This window comes from Chiloscyllium punctatum, chromosome 2, assembly GCF_047496795.1.
Source record: "Chiloscyllium punctatum isolate Juve2018m chromosome 2, sChiPun1.3, whole genome shotgun sequence".
Lineage (NCBI taxonomy): Eukaryota > Metazoa > Chordata > Chondrichthyes > Orectolobiformes > Hemiscylliidae > Chiloscyllium > Chiloscyllium punctatum.
Genome location: NC_092740.1, coordinates 106688115 through 106706190, shown reverse-complemented (window position 1 = coordinate 106706190; position 18076 = coordinate 106688115). Strand labels below are relative to the sequence as shown.

General features: G+C 42.7%; 1 long non-coding RNA gene across 1 annotated transcript in view; it reads left to right on the top strand.

Moving 5' to 3' along the window:
• Window positions 1-1161: 1161 nt before the first annotated feature.
• The window catches only part of LOC140487601 (uncharacterized), a 74360-nt gene continuing 57445 nt past the window's right edge, over window positions 1162-18076 (top strand). The window contains exon 1 of the long non-coding RNA XR_011962848.1: window positions 1162-1313. This is a non-coding gene — a long non-coding RNA (uncharacterized lncRNA). The remainder of the gene's footprint in view (window positions 1314-18076) is intronic.

Genomic DNA, 18076 nt, shown 5'->3' with positions numbered 1-18076 from the left:
ACTGTCGGATTCATCACTTTTTAAATACTTCTTCCTTTCCCAACTCCTCCATCTTGTCTTTCAGTCTGGACTCAAAGACAGCTGGAAATCTCTATAGATGCTGAGCTGGTCTCACACGTTTATCTATTTCAACATAATATCACCAGGAAGTCATCCAAGATATGTCAAGTCATCATTGTAATTTTTTTGAATCTGTGCAGCAGTCAATGATTTAGTGCCCTGCAAAACACTACAAATCTGTTGTAGCATTTTTAGGATGACTTGCTTTAGATTTATACTTGCCTCCAGCTGAAATAAGTGAATTTAATCTCTGTCTGAATAAAATGTCAGACAGAAACCAGCCCATCGAAAAGTGGCCTGAATCATAGACATGAGATGTTCCAATGGTCTTCTAACTCTGGCTGGAGAGGACAACCTACATTAAATAATTACTGAGCAACACAATTGGCTGTTATTTCAGCAGTCCCGGGTTCATGCAATGGCTGAGACCAGAACCGGAACTTGGGGAAAAGAAAAGAAAAAGGGGAAGAGCCTCAAAGCCGACTTGGATTTCTTGAATTGGTGCTGCTGGTGTTGGACTGGGGTGTACAAAGTTAAAAATCACACAACACCAGGTTATAGACCAACAGGTTTAATTGGAAGCACTAGCTTTCGGAGCGCTGCTCCTTCATCAGGTCATTGTCTGATTAAAGAACAGTGCTCCGAAAACTACTGCTTCCAAATAAACCTGTTGGGCTATAACCTGGTGTTGTGTGATTTTTAACTTTAGATTTCTTAGTTCCTGATTTTTTGTTTGTGAGACAGTCTCTATGCAGATGGCCTTGTTTCCAGTATTTTGTTTTATTTTCCTAAACACTTGTTATTTTTCTTTCCCCAGCACCTATGTTGTGTATGTAGGACACAGTGAAAAACAACAACCTAATTTCTAAACTGGCTGATCTATGCAGCTAGTTTGTTGCCTGATATTCCTCTTCTATTGAGGACTTATTTCTAAATAGCCTGATTTATGCAGTCAATGTGCTTTAGGCATAATTCAGGCCTCATTAGAGAACTGTTGTTTCACTGGTTCACTGGCTGAGTACAGTCTGTGTGATGCTCTTTTCTTTTACCTTGAGAAAAGAACTATGCTGATTTTGTGGCAGAGCTAAGCCCTTGCACTCTGGTTTTCTTTCTTTTCTGGATATATTTCCAATCTTTGGTGCCCTGTGAGAAGCTGCACCTTCATAGAACAACTGTTCCTGTGTGGTAGGCCTGGCCTCTTGTGAGTGGACTAGGCCTCTGTAAAGACTGAACAGATATGTGTATGCTGGGAGGTGAGTGTTTACTGTATCCTGGAGTCTGGGAGTAGACCAAACCTCTGAGTTAACTGCTCCTTTTACAATGTACTGTGCACCTGAGAGTGGGCCTCTGTGGAGACTGACTGCCTGTATGTGTGCTGTGGGGTGTGTATTTCCTGCCTTCAGGAGTGGACTCTGCCCTTGGTTGTGGACTCCATTTTTGGCAATGGATTCTGCAGTTTGGAGTGACTCCATTTCTGACAATGTACTCTGTATACTGGAATGGACTCTGTTCCTGGGAATGGACTCTGCATTCTGAAGAGAAATCTTTATGATAACGGACCCTGTACCAGAAGGGTTTGTTTGTTAATGATTGACTCTGACTCTATCTTGTTGCTTGTTGGGTTTATTGCCCTGTGTGTCTCTGGGTCTGGCAGGCCTTCGTGTGTACTCAGAGGCTCAGGTTGTCCCAAAAGCTGTCCCACCCTGAGAGCCAGAGGGTGGGTAAGATGACCTGTGAACTAGAAGGTGGGTAGGCTGCACTGATAGCAGTCACATCAAGAGCTGGAAGATGAGTAGGCTGTTCTGAGCGCTGTCACCCTGAGAAGGGGTAATTGGGATGGGCTGTCCTAGAAGTGGCCGGAAGCTGTGTCAGAGTGGCTGAGAGCCAGAAGGTGTGTGAGGTAGGCCAAGATCCAAAGGGCCTGTGGGCTGCCCTGCGTGATGTCGTCCCAAAAGTGGCTGGATGATGTGTCGGGGGTGGGGGGGGGAGGTGAGAGCCAGATGGTATGTGGGCAGACTGAGAGCCAGAAAGCAGGTAGGTTTTCCTTAGCACTGTCACCCTAGGCAGGTACTGGGGCAGGATGTCCTAGAGGTGGCTGGAAAGTGCGAAGGAACCTTACGGAAGCCAGAAGGTGGATAGGCTGTCCTGATCACATTGTGCAGGGGGTGGGGGGGGAGGTGTTGGGGAAACAGGACAGGCCGTCACAGAGGTGGCCAGAAGATGTGTCAAGGCAGGCTGAGAGCCAGAAGGGTTGGGCTGCCTTAGGGTTGGAGGGATGGGTGGCTTGCTGGGTATTAGAGGAGAAGCGGGGGGGGGGGGGCGTAGTGTCTGTATTCTATACACCTTACCTTATCTAATTTGGTCTGTCTTGTATTTGTTACTGCTACTTTTGTGGTGACTGAAAGTGGGATTTGATGTTTTTTCCTCATTTCCCTAGAAACTGGTTGAACGTTGGGGTTCTGGGTCTGGCTTTGCTGCCCCTCTCCCTTGTAAATTGCTGCTTCTTTGTATACAGCTGTTAATGTTAATTGTTTGTAAACTGTACTGTTTAATAGAATAAACAGGAGATGAGAATCTGAGATCAGGCAACTGACTGTGCTGGCTGACCACAGCCAGCATGTACTGTTGGTTGATTTCTTTTTGGGAAACCCTAATTTCTGAACTGGCTGAATTAAACAGCCAGTTTGTTGACTGACTGGTACTCCCTTTTAGGACTGATTTCTAAACTGCCTGATCTTCAGTGTTTCAGGTGTAATTCAGTTGTCATTAGGAAACTGTTCCACTGGCTGGTTACAGCCTGTGTTATTACTTTTGAGAAAAGGAGAATCTTGATTTTAGTCAAGAGTGTGGTTCTGGAAAAGCACAGCAGGTCAGGCAGCATCTGAGGAGCAGGCGAATCGATGTTTCAGGCAAGGGCTCTGAAACATAGATTCTCCTGCTGCTCAGATGCTGTCTGACCTGCTGTGCTTTTCTAGCACCACACTCTTGACTCTGATCTCTATCATCTGCAGATCTCACTTTCTCCCAAAGCTGACTTTTGTGGCAGGGCTTAACCCTTGCACTCTAGGTTTTCTTTTTTTCCTTTGCATGTGTTTTTGCTTTTTGGTGTTTGGACTTAGGCCCTGTGAGATAATGCAGCTTTTCAGATAAGTTATTCCTGTGGGTACACTAGGCCTCTGTAAAGACTGATCAGTGTGTGTGCTGGGAGGTGAGCATTTGCTGCATTTGCCTGTTGAAGTGGACCCTGTCTTTCCCCTAAGTTATCTGAACCTGTTTTACAATAAACTGTATTCCTGCATGTGGGCCTGGTCATCTGAGGATAGACTCAGCCTCTATGGAGACTGAACACCTGTGTGCTGTGGGGTGTGCATTTACTGCCTTCAGGAGTGGACCCTGCCTTTGGTTGTCATCCGCCCGTCTGCTGCACTCCATTCCCAGGAATGGATGCTGCATTCTGAAGACAACTGTTTATAGTAATGGACTGTGTTTCAGAAGGGACTCTGTCTTGGTGCTTGTTGGTTTATCACCTGTACTGTCTTGCCTGTGCCTGGCAGGCCTTACTGGGAGCTAGGAGGCTCATGGGTTGTCCTGAGAGCTGGAGGGTGGGTAGGCCATCCTGTGAACCAGAAGGTGGGTAGGCCACCCCAGTGCCAGTTGCCCCAAGAACTGGAATGTTTGGTAGGCTGTACTGAGCACTCCCTTCCTGAGAAGGGGTAATCGGGACAGTTATCCTAGGGATGGCTGGAAGGTGCATTGGAGCAGCCAAGCACAAGAAGGTGCATCGGGGCAAGCTGAGATCAAGAAGGCTTGTGGGCTGAATTGAGTAAGAAAACTCATAGGCTGGTACCCAGCAGAGTGCACACTCTGGAAAGTCTCTTCCTACTTTGAACAATTAAATTGCTTAGTGATATCCAAATTGGAACAAATAAAAATTAATATTTGGTTAAGTTATCATCCTGTTCCTATGGAGTTAAAAGTCACACAACACCAGGTTATAGTCCAACAGGTTTAGCTGGAAGCACTAACTTTTAGAGCTCTGCTCCTTCAGCAGTGCAGCTGTATCCGTGGTTGAAGATCCATCCTTAAAGATTCACTCAGGACTCTAACCTTTAAGTTTGCACAAGACTTCAGTCAGACTGAGAGCATATACTGGGGAACTGTGTGGCAGATTATGACATCAGTTCCAGTGTCCTATGAGAAGCAATTAGTGCAGTTACCTCTGATAGTAGTAAAAGGTTCAGGCCCAAGCCTTTGGGGTATAATTGGTGGAGAAAAATTCGTCTGGATTGCCTTAACACTTTTGGATTAGAAAATTACTGCCACATTAATAATCCTGGTTATTTCATTTGGACTTCAAAGGGATCAAAGTCACTTTGTGTGTTGGCCAGGAAGCAATTCTGAGATTTTGCAAAGTCTGGTTGGTGCCATTTGCCTTTTGGATAAAACTAGAGATGGAAATCAATTGGCTGGAGAGTGAAGGAATTATCAAAACAGTGTAGGTTACAAATGGGCAGCACTGGTCTTACCAAGTGTGAAAGCTCAGTTCACCTTTGAGGATTTTAAGCAAACAATAAACTGCTTCTGGCAGGTGCATAAACCTGATCCTTAACTCCATAGGAACTGGATGATAACTTAACCAAATATTAATTTTTATTTGTTCCAATTTGGATATTACTAAGCAATTTAATTGTTCATAGAGTACTTGCAAGCAAAGTTGGTGGGGGGGATGGCTATCCTTTACAAAGCTGGATATAAGCCAAGCCTACCTGCAATTGCAATTGGATGAGGAGTCCCAGAAGTATGCTACAATTAATATACATAATGGTTTATATCAATATACAAGACTGTCATTTGAGGTATCATCGGCTTGCACCCTTTTCCGGCAGACCATTTTACAAGGGCTATCCCAGGTTGCATTTTATCTGGATAACATACTAATAACAGGGAAGATCAATAAAGAGCATGGAAGAGGAAGATCTTGGAAGTGGTGCATAAATGTCCCTCCGAGGAGGGAGTAAGCCTTAGGAGGGAAAAATTTGTGTTCAAGGCACCCCAAAAAACTACTTGGCTACAGAATCGACAAAACCAGATTACACCTGTTGGAAGAGAAAGTGAGGGTGATCAAAGGAGCCCTGGCTCCCACATCTGTACTGGAGCTTAGGTCTCTCCTTAGGTTAGTGAATTATGATGGAAAATTCATACATAACCTGGTCTCCATATTGGTACCCTTATGAAGAAGTTTGAGAACCATAAAAGAATAATTTTGTGGTTCTCAAACTTCATTTTGAGGCCTCATTCCTGATGAAGGGCTTTTGCCCGAAACATTATTTTTTTTTACCTGCTCCTCAGATGCTGCCTGATCTGCAGTGCTTTTCCAGCACTACTCTAATCTTGACTCCAAGGTTCTGGAGCCAAACATGTGGATTTTACTTTCAGCTTCAGGCAAAGGTGTTTGTTCTTCCTGGACAAGACTGATAGCCTTGGTCATAACCATACTCACTGCCTCCTGTTTCCCAATGTAGTCCTTCCCTTACCTATTAACAAGGGTATGTGAAACCAACAATAAGAACAAAGCAAAATTCTTCTGTCTAAACCTTTATCCATTTACATACGATTGTGAAGAATACGATAACCAGTTCCTGTAAACATTCACTATTCGTCACAGGAAGTCAGCAATCACTGGGCATTGTTTAAGACATGTAATTACAATGTAATAGCAATCAGCCATGTAACTTGTAGATCTCTATTATTCCTATAAAATATACTGCTTGTGCATATAGAGCAGCGATTCATCAAAGGATGCAACCACAAGAAGGCTTTGTTGTCACCCAGAATCTGTCGCCAGCTATTCAGAAATAAAGCATCTACTTTTGAATTGAAATTTATGTCATCCAGACTTGAGTCAAACTTGCACCTGCTATTGACAAAGGGTCAGCTTTGAAAATGGTCGCATAGTCAAGAAGTAGCCTTTAAAGGATGGGAAAAAGCAGCTAGTGTCACCTCAGGTATTGCCCCACTATGATCTGAAGTCAGAGGTAGTACTGACATGCAATGCCTTCCCATATGATATCAGGGTGGTATTGGATCACTGGTGCCCAATGGAATGCGGATGCTTCCTGGACTCCAACTGCTGTTGAACACAAGATGCCCAGATATAGAAGAAAATTTTGGCAGTCGTCTTTGGTGTAAGGAATTTCTCATAGTAACAGATCAGAAGTCCCTACTGTGGCTACTGAAGGAAGACAAGACAAGTAGCATTCAACATTGGGTCTTAATTCTCAAGATGTATACGTTAGATCACCGTCCAGAAAGCCAAGTGACTAATGTGGATGCCTTGAGCTGCCTCCCACTGGCAGATATTCCACTGGTGGTGCCTCCCCTGGAAGAGTCGGGTTTGCTTTTGAACTTCATGGACACCCTTCCAGTCACCGCTGACAACATCTGACTGTGGGCACAAAAAACCTGGTCTTAGTGAAATTAAAACAGCTAGTGGTTATGGGGGAAACAGATGGGCCATCACAACCCAAATTAAACCTTTCTGGACCTGGTGAAACCAGATCACTGTAGAGGAAGGCATATTATAATGGGGAGCAAGGGTGACTATCCCAAGTAACAGTCACTCCAGATACTGGCTGAACTCCACCAGTTTCCAAGATGAAGATGCTAGCAAAAAGCTATGTCTGGCAGCTGGGGTTGGATGCTGACATGGCTGCATTGGTGGGACAGTACCCAGAATGCCAGCAAGAACAAAAATTACCACCAGCAGCATCCCCACATTTGTCGGAATGGCTGGGAAAACCCTGGACTCGGTTACATGTCGGCTATGTTGGTCCTTTCATGGGCGCAATGTTCCTGTCCATTGTGGATGCCCATTCAAAGTGTTGGATGTGCATAAAGTTCATTTGGCAAACTCAGGGCTGATGATTGACAAACTGAGAACATTGTTTCTGATACGCTGACTCCTGGAAGTATTCATCATAGACAGTAGAATGTCATTAACCAGCAGGGAATTTGAATATTTCCTAAAGTCAAATGGATTTCTGCATGTAAGGACAGCTCCATACCATTGATCATTCAATGTTCTAGTGAAAAGAACAGTTCAAACATTGGCAGGTTTAAAGAAGCAGACTATAGCGTCAATTGATAACAAACTGTCCAGATTACTATTCAATTATCGGACAACCCATGCAACAGAGTTGCTGATGGATGGAAGACTCTACACCAGATTAAACCTGATATTCCCAGACCTGGGGAGGAGGTGGGGGAGCTTGGATGTTGAAATGGCAGCAGGAATACTAAGTTGGCCACATAGCCAAGAGAATTTAATTCAAGGAATGAAGTTTGGTGCTGGAACCATGGAAATCGCTCTGTATGAGTACGAGGCGAGGAAGATGCGAGGTCAGGCCCCATCACTTACAAAGTTTGTGTAGGTAATACAGTCCTGAACAAACAAGTGGATCACTTGAAAGCTGTTACCTCTGAAATGGGGCAAGTGCAGAGCATTCCTGGCCCCTCAACATACTGTCAGAAACCAGAGGTTCTACCCCTCTGTTTATTGTTGAGTAAACCTCAGTCTGAGATGGGTGCAGGCTCAATATCATTTTACCAGTGCAAGAAGAGGACAAAACTCTCCCAAGATGTTCCAGATGCAAGAAGCAGGCTATCGTCACCTGGTACTCAGCACCAGTGTCAGAGTCTGAATCAGAGGAACCCATACTTGGGGCAAAAAATTGCAGGAAAAGCTACAAGCCAAAGACTCTGCCTAATCCCTGGACTTGGGGGTGGGGGGTTGGGGGGGGGGGGGGGGGGGGGGTTGTTGAGGGGAGGGATGTACTGATTGGAACCTCGTTGACCTCATTGACTAAAAGTTCATTAACAGCCCGTGTTAACCTTCGCTAATCAGGAAAGCCTTGGCTGACCAATGTAAGCAGGAGATGAGAATCTCCTCAGGTCAAGTGACTGACTCTGAGCTAGCTGACCACAGCTAGTGTACTGCGCACAAGTAAACAGAGGGTCATTTGCTGATGAGATACCAGTCTCTCTGCAGTTATATCAGTTAGCCTCGTAATTTTGCAGCAATTATATAAATATTGTTTTGTATAAAGCAGGTATGTGCAGGTGTGAGCATACTCACTTCAAAATTTTAGCCTTTGTCTGAAGCCTCTGAAAGAGGGAAATAAGCTGTAAGTATCAATAACAAACTGTCTACCAAAAAGAACTTAAATTCCGTATTTGCATTCTTGTACGTTCTTTGACCTGAAATTTGTTGGTGTTGCAGACACAAATGTGGCAACTTGATGAGACAACTTTTTGAACAAGACAAAATGAATCTGCTAATGTTACTTTCCAGTGAAAGTAATTAGGTCATTGTGCCAATTGCTGTTTATGTAGCCCCCTGACATTGTCTGTCTGTCTAGCTCTGTTATATTTTACAGACATATTGTTTTGTGAGTAGCAAGTATAGATAAATAGAACTGTGAAACAAATTTCAAATCAGTATCAAAATTAGAGCTGTTAATTATTGCTGTTCGTAAACTTCAACAGAATGTTTGCCTTTTCATAAAATGCACAAGGCTCTTTAGCTTCTGTAACTGATTTTTAACAATATTTCAGATTTTAGCTTAGCAATTTATAATTTTTGCATGTGAGTGATTCTTGGTAGGTTGTAAAAATAATAGTTTGAATCCCTAATTGCATTTAGCCAAATTAATAACTTAAATATTTGACATATTCTTTAACCTGCTTTATTGGCAGAGGTTTGTCCTTTATCCTTCATCACAGTAGGATTCTGAATAAACTATTAAAAATCCACATAATCGTTTAGGATATGTAGAATAAATCTCCATTCCTCTGAGAAGTAATATCATCATCACTTTATTTTGGTCGATTAGATTATCAATCTGATAGCATGTCATCAAACTATTTGGTAAGGACATAAGATTTATATGATATATCACAAATATTAGAGTCATAGAGACATACATCATGGAAACAGACCCTTCAGTCCAACCCGTCCATGCTGACCAGATATCCCAACCCAATCCAGTCCCACCTGCCAGCACCCGGCCCATATCCCTCCAAACCCTTCCTATTCATATACCCATCCCAAGACATTTTAAATGTTGCAATTGTACTAGCCTCCACCACTTCCTCTGGCAGCTCATTCCATACACGTACCACCCTCTGCATGAAAAAGTTACCTCTTGGTCTCTTTTATATCTTTCCTATCTCATCCTAAATCTATGCCCTCTAGTTTTGGACTCCCCCACCCCAGGGGAAAGACTTTGCCTGTTTATCATATCCATGCCCCTCATGATTTTTTAAAACCTTTATAAGTTCACCCCTCAGCCTCCGACACTCCAGGGAAAACGGCCCCAGCCTGTTCAGCTTCTCCCTATAGCTCAAATCCTCCAACCCTGACAACATGCTTGTAAATCTTTTCTGAACTCTTTCAACTTTCACGACGTCTTTCCAATAGGAAGGAGACCAGAATTGCATGCAATGTTCCAACAGTGGCCTAAACAATGTCCTGTGCAGCCGCAATATGACCTCCCAACACCTGTACTCAATACTCTGACCAATAAATGAAAGCATACCAAACCCCGCCTTCACTATCCTATCTACCTGCAGCTCCTTTTGCCAGGATCTATGAACAAGCATTCTAAGGTCTTTTTGTTCAGCAACACTCCCGAGGACATGACCATGAAGTGTATAAATCCTGCTAATATTTGCTTTCCCAAAATGCTGCACCTTACAATTATCTGAATTAAACTCCATCTGCCACTTCTCAGCCCATTGGCCCATCTGATGAAGATCCTGTTATAACCTGAGGGTAACCTTCTTCACTGTCCACTACACCTCCAATTTTGGTGTCATCTGCAAGCTAACTAACTGTACCTCTTATGCTCACCTCCAAATCCTTGTGGCACTCCACTGGTCACAGGCCTCTAGTCTGAAAAAACAACCCTCCACCACCACCCTCTGTCTTCTACCTTTGAGCCAGTTCTGTATTCAAATGGTGAGTTCTCCCTGTATTCCATGAGATCTAACCTTGCTAACCAGTCTCCCATGGGGAACCTTGTCGAATGCCTCACTTGAAGTCTAAATAGATCACATCTACCGCTCTGCCCTCATCATTCCTCTTTGTTACTTCTTCAAAAAACTCAAGCAAGTTTGTGAGACATGATTTCCCACGCACAAAGCCATGTTGACTATCCCTAATCAGTCCTTGCCTTTCCAAATACATGTACATCCTGTCCCTCAGGATCCCCTCCAACAACTTGCCCACCATCGACGTCAATCTCACTGGTCTATGGTACCCAGGCTTGACCTTACCACCCTTCTTAAACAGTGGCACCACATTAGCCAACCTTCAGTCTTCCGGCATCTCATCTGTGACTATCGATGATACAAATATTTCAGTAAGAGGCCCAGCAATCACTTCCCTAGCCTCCTACAGAGTTCTAGGGTATACCTCATCAGGTCCTGGGAATTTATCCACTTTTATGCATTTCAAGGCATCCAGCACTTCTTCCTCTGTAATGCCGTCATTTTTGAAGATGTCTACATCTATTTCCCTACATTCTATATCTTCCATGTCCTTTTCCACTGTCAATGTTGATGCAAAATACTCTATTAGTATCTCCCTGATTTTGTGCGGCTTCACACAAAAGCTGCCTTGCTGATCTTTAAGGGGCTCTATTCTGTCCCTAGTTACCCATTTGTTCTTAATGTATTTGTAAAAACCTTCTGGATTTTCCTTAATTCTATTTGCCAAAGCTATCTCATGTCCCCTTTTTGCCCTCCTGATCCCCTCTTAAGTATACTCCTGCTGCCTTTATACTCTTCTAAAAGATTCATTCTATCTATCCTGTCTATACCTGACATATGCTTCCTTCTTTTTCTTAACCAAAACCTCAATTTATTTAGTCATCCAGCATTCCCGACACCTGCCAGCCTTCCCTTTCACCCTAACAGGGATATACTGTCTCTGGACTCTCGTTATCTCATTTCTGAAGGCTTCCCATTTTCTAGCTGTCCCTTTACCTGCAAATTTGCCCCCAATCGGCTTTTGCAAGTTCTTGCCTAATACTGTCAAAATTAGTCTTCTTCCAATTTAGAACTTCAGCCTTTAGATCTGGTCTATCCTTTTCCATCACTACATTTTAAAACTAATAGGATTATTGTCTCTGGCCCCAAAGTGCTCCCCCACTGACACCTCAGTCACCTGCCTTGCCTTATTTCCCAAGAATAGGTCAGGTTTTACACTTTCTCTAGTAGGTACATCCATATGCTGAATCAGAAAACTTTCTTGTACACACTTAACAAATTCCTCTCCATCTAAACCCTTAACACTATTGGCAGTCCCAGTCTATGATTGGAATGTCATAATCCCCTACCATAACCACCCTATTATTCTTACAGAAAACAGATCTCCTTCCAAATTTGTTTCTCAGTTTCCCTCTGACTATTAGAAGGTCAATAATACGATCCCAATAAGGTGATCATCCCTTTCTTATTTCTCTATTCCACCCAAATAACCTCCCTGGATGGTATTTCTGGGAATATCCTCCCTCAATACAGCTGTAATGCTATCACTTATCAAAAACACCACTCCCCTTCCTCACTTGCCTCCCTCTCTGTCCTTCCTGTAGCATTTGTATCCTGGAACATTAAGCTGTCAATCCTGTCCATCCCTGAGCCATGTTTCTGTAATTGCTGTGATATCCCAGTCCCATGTTCCTAACCATGCCCTGAGTTCATCGTTCAGCTAAGTTGTATCTATGTTCATTTTGATATCAAAAGTTCTATCTCACAAACTCGGGTAATCAGATTATAAATTTCACATCCATTTAAGGGGGAATGTAGGACCAAAATTTCCCTGTAGCTGGGCAGCAAATGACATATATTAGATAAATGTTTGCATATCCATCTTATGCCAATGATATTTAATGTTCCAAGTTGCTGATAGTTTGTGATGGAATAAGTGCTGCTTTCTACAAGGGATCAAGAATCTCTTTATCAATCAGAATGAAGTTTTGTGAACTCAATAATGCAAAGTCAAGTGGAAATACTAGTTAGAATAGAGAATTTAATGTCAAATCAGATGGAGAAAGAAATAGTGAAGGAGAAATATTCATTAACTGGGGGAAAACAGAAATAAAATTATTTGAAATCTTTAACAACAACTAAAACCTGCAGGGCTGAGAGTCCACTTGGTCAGTGTCAAAAATATTGAATAGTTTTGAGTAATGTCATGAAAAGTTTACTTAGACTTAACAAGACTGTTGTGAGATAACTCTATATTTGTCATATGAATCAAGAATCCTCATGGCATGTAATGTATTTGAATTGAGAATCAGACAGAAAGATGCTGCCTTTACAAAGCTACAGTGAAACGCTACAATAGTGACTTTCTAACTTCTGTATTTAGAATGTAGAGCCGTGGAAATGATACAGCACAGAAGGGTGCCATTTACCCATGTTGTCCATGCCAAACCAAAGATACACAGATGCCCTTTCTAATCCCATCTTCCTAGGTCCACAGACATGCAGCTTATAGCACTGAAGTTGCAAAAACAGGTTTTAAGAATTTTGGGTCTCTGTCACCACCACCAACTCAGGGAGTGAATTCCAGACACCTGCCACCCTCTGTGTAAAACAGCTTTTCCTCATATCTCATTTAATCCCATTCTGAATCTATGACTTCTGGTTCCTCCAAACGTAAGACGTAGGCATCTGCTTGGGCCCCAACTATACCTGTCTCTTTGGCTACGTCATCTTCACCAGCACCACTCCCCACCTCTTCCTCTGCTACATTGATGACTACCTCGCGCTCCTGTGAAGAGGTTGAGCAGTTCATCAACTTCATCAACACATTCCACCCCGACCTTAAATTCACATGGACTATCTCTGACACCTCCCTCCCCTTCCTAGACCTTTCCATCTCCAGCAATGACGACCAACTTAACACTGACATTTTTTTACAAACCCATCAACACCCACAGCTATCTAGATTACACCTCTTCCCAGCCTACCTCTTGCAAAAATGCTAGCCTGCATTCCCAATTCCTCCACCTCTGCCATATCTGCTCCCAGCGGACCAGTTCCACCACAGAACACACCAGATGACCTCCTTCTAAAAAGACCATAATTTCCCTTCCCATGTGGTTGAAGATGCCCTCCAATGCATCTCATCTATGTCCTGCACCTCCTCCCTCAAACACCGCCCCTCCACTCGCAACAAGGACAGAACGTCCCCCACCCCCATTCCTCAGCTACACCCTACCAACCTCTGCATCATCCGTCGACATTTCTGCCACCTACAAATAGACCCCACCACCAGGGATATATTTCCCTCCTCACCCTTATCCACTTTCCACAAAGACCGTTCCTTCCGTGACTACCTGATCAGGTCCACGCCCCCCCAACAACCTACCTTCCCCTGCCATCGCAGGAATTGCAAAAACTTGCACCCATACCACCACCCTCACCTTCATCCAATGTCCGAAAAGAGCCTTCCACATCCATCAAAGTTTCACCTGCACATCCATCAAGTCATTTATTGTATCTTGTGCTCCCGATGCGGTCTCCTTTACATTGGGGAGACTGGACACCTTCTCACAGAATGCTTTAGGGAACATCTCCGGGACACCCGCACCAATCAACCCTACTACCCTGTGGCCAAACATTTCAACTTCCCCTCCCACTCTGCCGAGGACATGCAAGTCCTGGGCCTCCTCCTGTGACCAAACATTTCAACTTCCCCTCCCACTCTGCTGAGGACATGCAAGTCCTGGGCCTCCCTCACCACCACCCTCACCACCACATTCTCACCTGGCGGGAGAATGTCTCATCTTCTTTCTCGGAACACTTCAACCCCAGAGCATCAATGTGGACTTCACCAGTTTCCTCATTTCCCCTCCCCCCAACCTTACTCCAGTTCCAACCTGCCAGCTCAGTACCATCCTCATGACCTGTCCTACCTGCCAATCATCTTCCCACCTATCTGCTCCACCCTCCTCTCCGACCTATCACTTTCATCCCCCACCTCCAACCACCTATTGTACTTTTAGCTACCTTCTCCCTAGCCCCACCCCCCCCTCCCATTTATCTCTCCACCCCAGAGACTCCCTGCCTCATTCCTGATGAAGAGCTTTTTCCCGTAATGTCAATTTTCCTGCTACTCTATTCTTGACTCTGATCTCCAACATCTGCAGTCCTCTCTTTTGCACAGTGGTATTATTGCTAGGCTATAAAGCTAGAGACTTGTAGTAATCTGGGTTGAAATCCTGCCATAGTGTAATTTGGATTTAATTAAAAATAAATCTGTGATGAAGAGCCTTTTACTTTTTTTGGACCAATCTGCCATGTGGGACTGTCAATTGCCTTACTAAAATCTATATATACTACATACACTACACTACCCTCATTATCCTTCTTGTCACTTTCTCAAATAATTCAATCAAATTTGTAAGGTATGACCTTTTTAACAAAGAAATGCTGACTATCCGTGACTAATCCATGCCTTTCTAACTGACAGTTTATTCAATCTCTCAGGATTGATTCTAACAATTTGCTCACCACCAAAGTAAGACTACCTGGGCCATAATTGTTTTACATTTCCTTTGCACCATTTTTAAATGACAAGACAATTTAATTGGACATCTGCCCTTGTCTGAAACTGCTGTAGCATTTGTACATCTTGCTCAAGAGATATTAGTAAATAAACCTACATGACACCAAACCTAGCTTCTAATATCCTGAGCCTCTTGATCACTGATCTAATGAGGTTAATAGTGTGCCACCATGTATACTGAATTGCATTGTGCTGTTATAATGATGCATACATTGAGCAGTCCACTTGTGTAATTTATCAAGCTTCTTTTAAGAGGAATTATAAACCGCTAGAATATGCCTTCACAAAACAAAGGAGCAAACTATGGCATTAATAATAACACTGGATGGCAAACATCACCATTTATTCAATTGGTCGCAATCACTCCATACAAAAAAACAGGCAAAGGACCAAACCCGCCTAGATTTTAAAGTTTATTTTTCTTTAATTGTAGTTTATTAAATAATGACATGTATGTCAGACAATATTGATCAAAGCTCAAATCAAGCCAAACTGGTTTTATCCAAATGTGCTGCTTGATAATTACACATGGTGACTGCTCAATGTATGTATCGACGTAACAGCACAATGCAATTCAGTTACATTGTGTCACAGTAATAACCTCATTTGTGATCAAGAGGCTCAGGATAATTCGATTTCAATCATACTGATAGCCAAACTGTTCCAGTACAACCGCAAAGCTGGCACTACCTTACAATGTTGAATATTTCCCAGGTGTGCCCTGTCCGCAAAAAGTGGGACAAACTCAACTCGGCTAATTACCATCACACCTTGATTGTCAGCAAAATAATGGATAGGGGTCATTAATAATGCCATCAAGCAACATTTGCTTTGCAGTAACTGAGCCAATGATGATCAGTTTGGGTTCTAGCAAGGTCATTCAGCACTTGACCTCATAACAGCTTTCGCCAAACATGAATAAAATATTTGACCACAATTGGTAAGGTGAGAGTAATTGTTCTTGACAGTAAACTCTCATTTAAAGAGTGTGGTATCAAGGATCCCTAAGCGAACTGGAGTGAATGAGAATAAGGGGAACATCTTTCACTGGTTTGAGTCCTATCTAGCACAAAGGAAATAACTCATCTCTGTCCATAGAGATCTCTCAGGTATTTCTCAGTGTGGTAACCAAGGCTCAACCATCCTCAGCTGCTGCATTAATGACCTTCCCTCCATCATACCGAAAGAAATGCTGATGATTGCAGAATACTCAGCACCATTCGTGACTCTTAGTATGCACCTTGACAACAGCTTGGACTTACAGGTGGCAAATGTAAATGGTAGGTAATGAGCATCTCCAACAACAATGAATCTAAACATGTCCCCTTGACATGCAATAGTGTATCATTGCTGAACCAGAAGGAGATTTCAGGATAAGGATCGAGTAGAAGACTGAGTTATCATGGGATATTAAACATTAAGTGGGTGAATGCAGTTTCTTTGGATATGGAATGGTGGTTGCTGACATTTCAAAGTACCAGTCAAACTTCACATTCTGAAACAAAAATCAAGGTGTGTCATGATAGGGATGCAAGTGACTGACAGGTGAGTATAATATTTTCTATTTAGCTTCTCTAAACAAAGGAATTTCTATTACATTGAGTAAAATATTTTATTCAAGTAACAAAAATATAAGGAAAAATAGGTCTAGACACTTTAAATGGAAGTGAATTAAGATAATAAATAAGTGATATGCAACAAAGATGGCTATGGCTGATGTATATGAAACATTTTGGCTGTCAATGTAATTCAAGGAAAACATGTATGCAGAAAATGTCTGCAGCTTAAAGAACATTGACTCTGAATCATTTAGATCATAGAATCCCCACTGTGTAGAAACTGGCCATTTGGCCCAACTGGTCCTCCAAAGAGCATTCACTCAGACACATCCCCCTATCCTATATTTCCCATTACTAACCCACCTATCCTGCACATCCCTGAACACTATGGGCAATTTAGCACGTTTAATCCACCTACCCTGCACATCTTTGGATTCTGCGTTGAAACAGGAGCATCCATCAGAAACCCACGCAGAAATGGAGAGAATGTACAAACTCCGTTTAGCTGCAAGCTGAGCTCTGACACTTAGACACATCAGGCATATTGGAATTTACTTGGACAGTTTGATCCAAGAGGCAGTCATACCCTTTTGAATAGAGTTTGATTTGGTCTGCCTAGGAATAGAATGTGCAATTGTAAGTGCTGCATGTTTATGGATAAAGAAGCTAGATGTGGAGGAGACTCAGCCCTTGTACTTGTTTGAGGCTGTTACAGCTTGTGTGGACAAAAGTGGGTTCTGCAGCATAAATGGGTTACTGACTATGGTATTATGGCTCAGGAAGCTATTCAAGCAGAGGGAACTACAGAAACTTTAAGTCTGGAAGGGAATCATGTGTTATACGGAAAAGGCATGATCATGGAATTGAGGACTATTAGGTGAGCTCTGATCTCATTGGATAGCAAACCAGATGGGCTGAATGGCCTACGATATGCTCTGGTATCTTATTGCCTCATGGAATTAACGGGAATGTTGTGGTAGCAGAGGACTATTTGGTCAGGGTGATAACTGCAGAAAACTGAATCTGAGTGTCTAGGCAATTGTTGTTGCACTTGATCGGTGCTGGAGAGAAACCTCCAGTTTTTTGGGAGGGCCCATTTACAGATGGCCCATGTGGTTACCAATGTCATCAAAGAAATAGGAAAGAGTTTCTGCTGAAGTGTTTGTAAGTATTTTAGGAATTGGATAAATCAGATTGGCAAAGTCACCTGAAAGGTGAGTTTCTAAGAGCATCACATTCTAGATCATGTAATGTGCAATGCGGCAAGGTTAATGAATTACCTCAGATGGAAAGAGCCTCTGGGTAGCACTGACCATTACAAGATCGAATTTTGCAATCATTTTCAGAAAGGAGTGGGTCTAAAATAAGTCTTTTAAATGTAAATAAATGCAATTATAAGAGAATAAGACAGAACTTGTTCAGGTCAATTGGAAAGTGAGATTAATTTCATCAGTAAAAGTACAGTCAATGACGTATTTCATTATGTTCTGCAGCATTACATTCCAGTGAGAAAGAAACTCTAGGAGCAGAATGCATCGTTAGTTGCGTACGAATGACATTTTTAAAAATGGAAAGAATAATAAATTCTGAGACAGTACTGGGGTATATTTTTCATTCTTTGTGATATGGGTGTCAGTAGCCAGGGTAGCATGCACAGCCCATCCCAAATTGCCTTTTCGGAGATAATGGTGTTTCCATCAAATAACTGGTCCTGCAGGACAAACATCTTAAAATTCAGTACTACAAGACAGTCTTGAGTGTTTTAGCTCACATTATAAGATTATAACAGTACAATTAGGGATCGAATTCCAGGATTTTA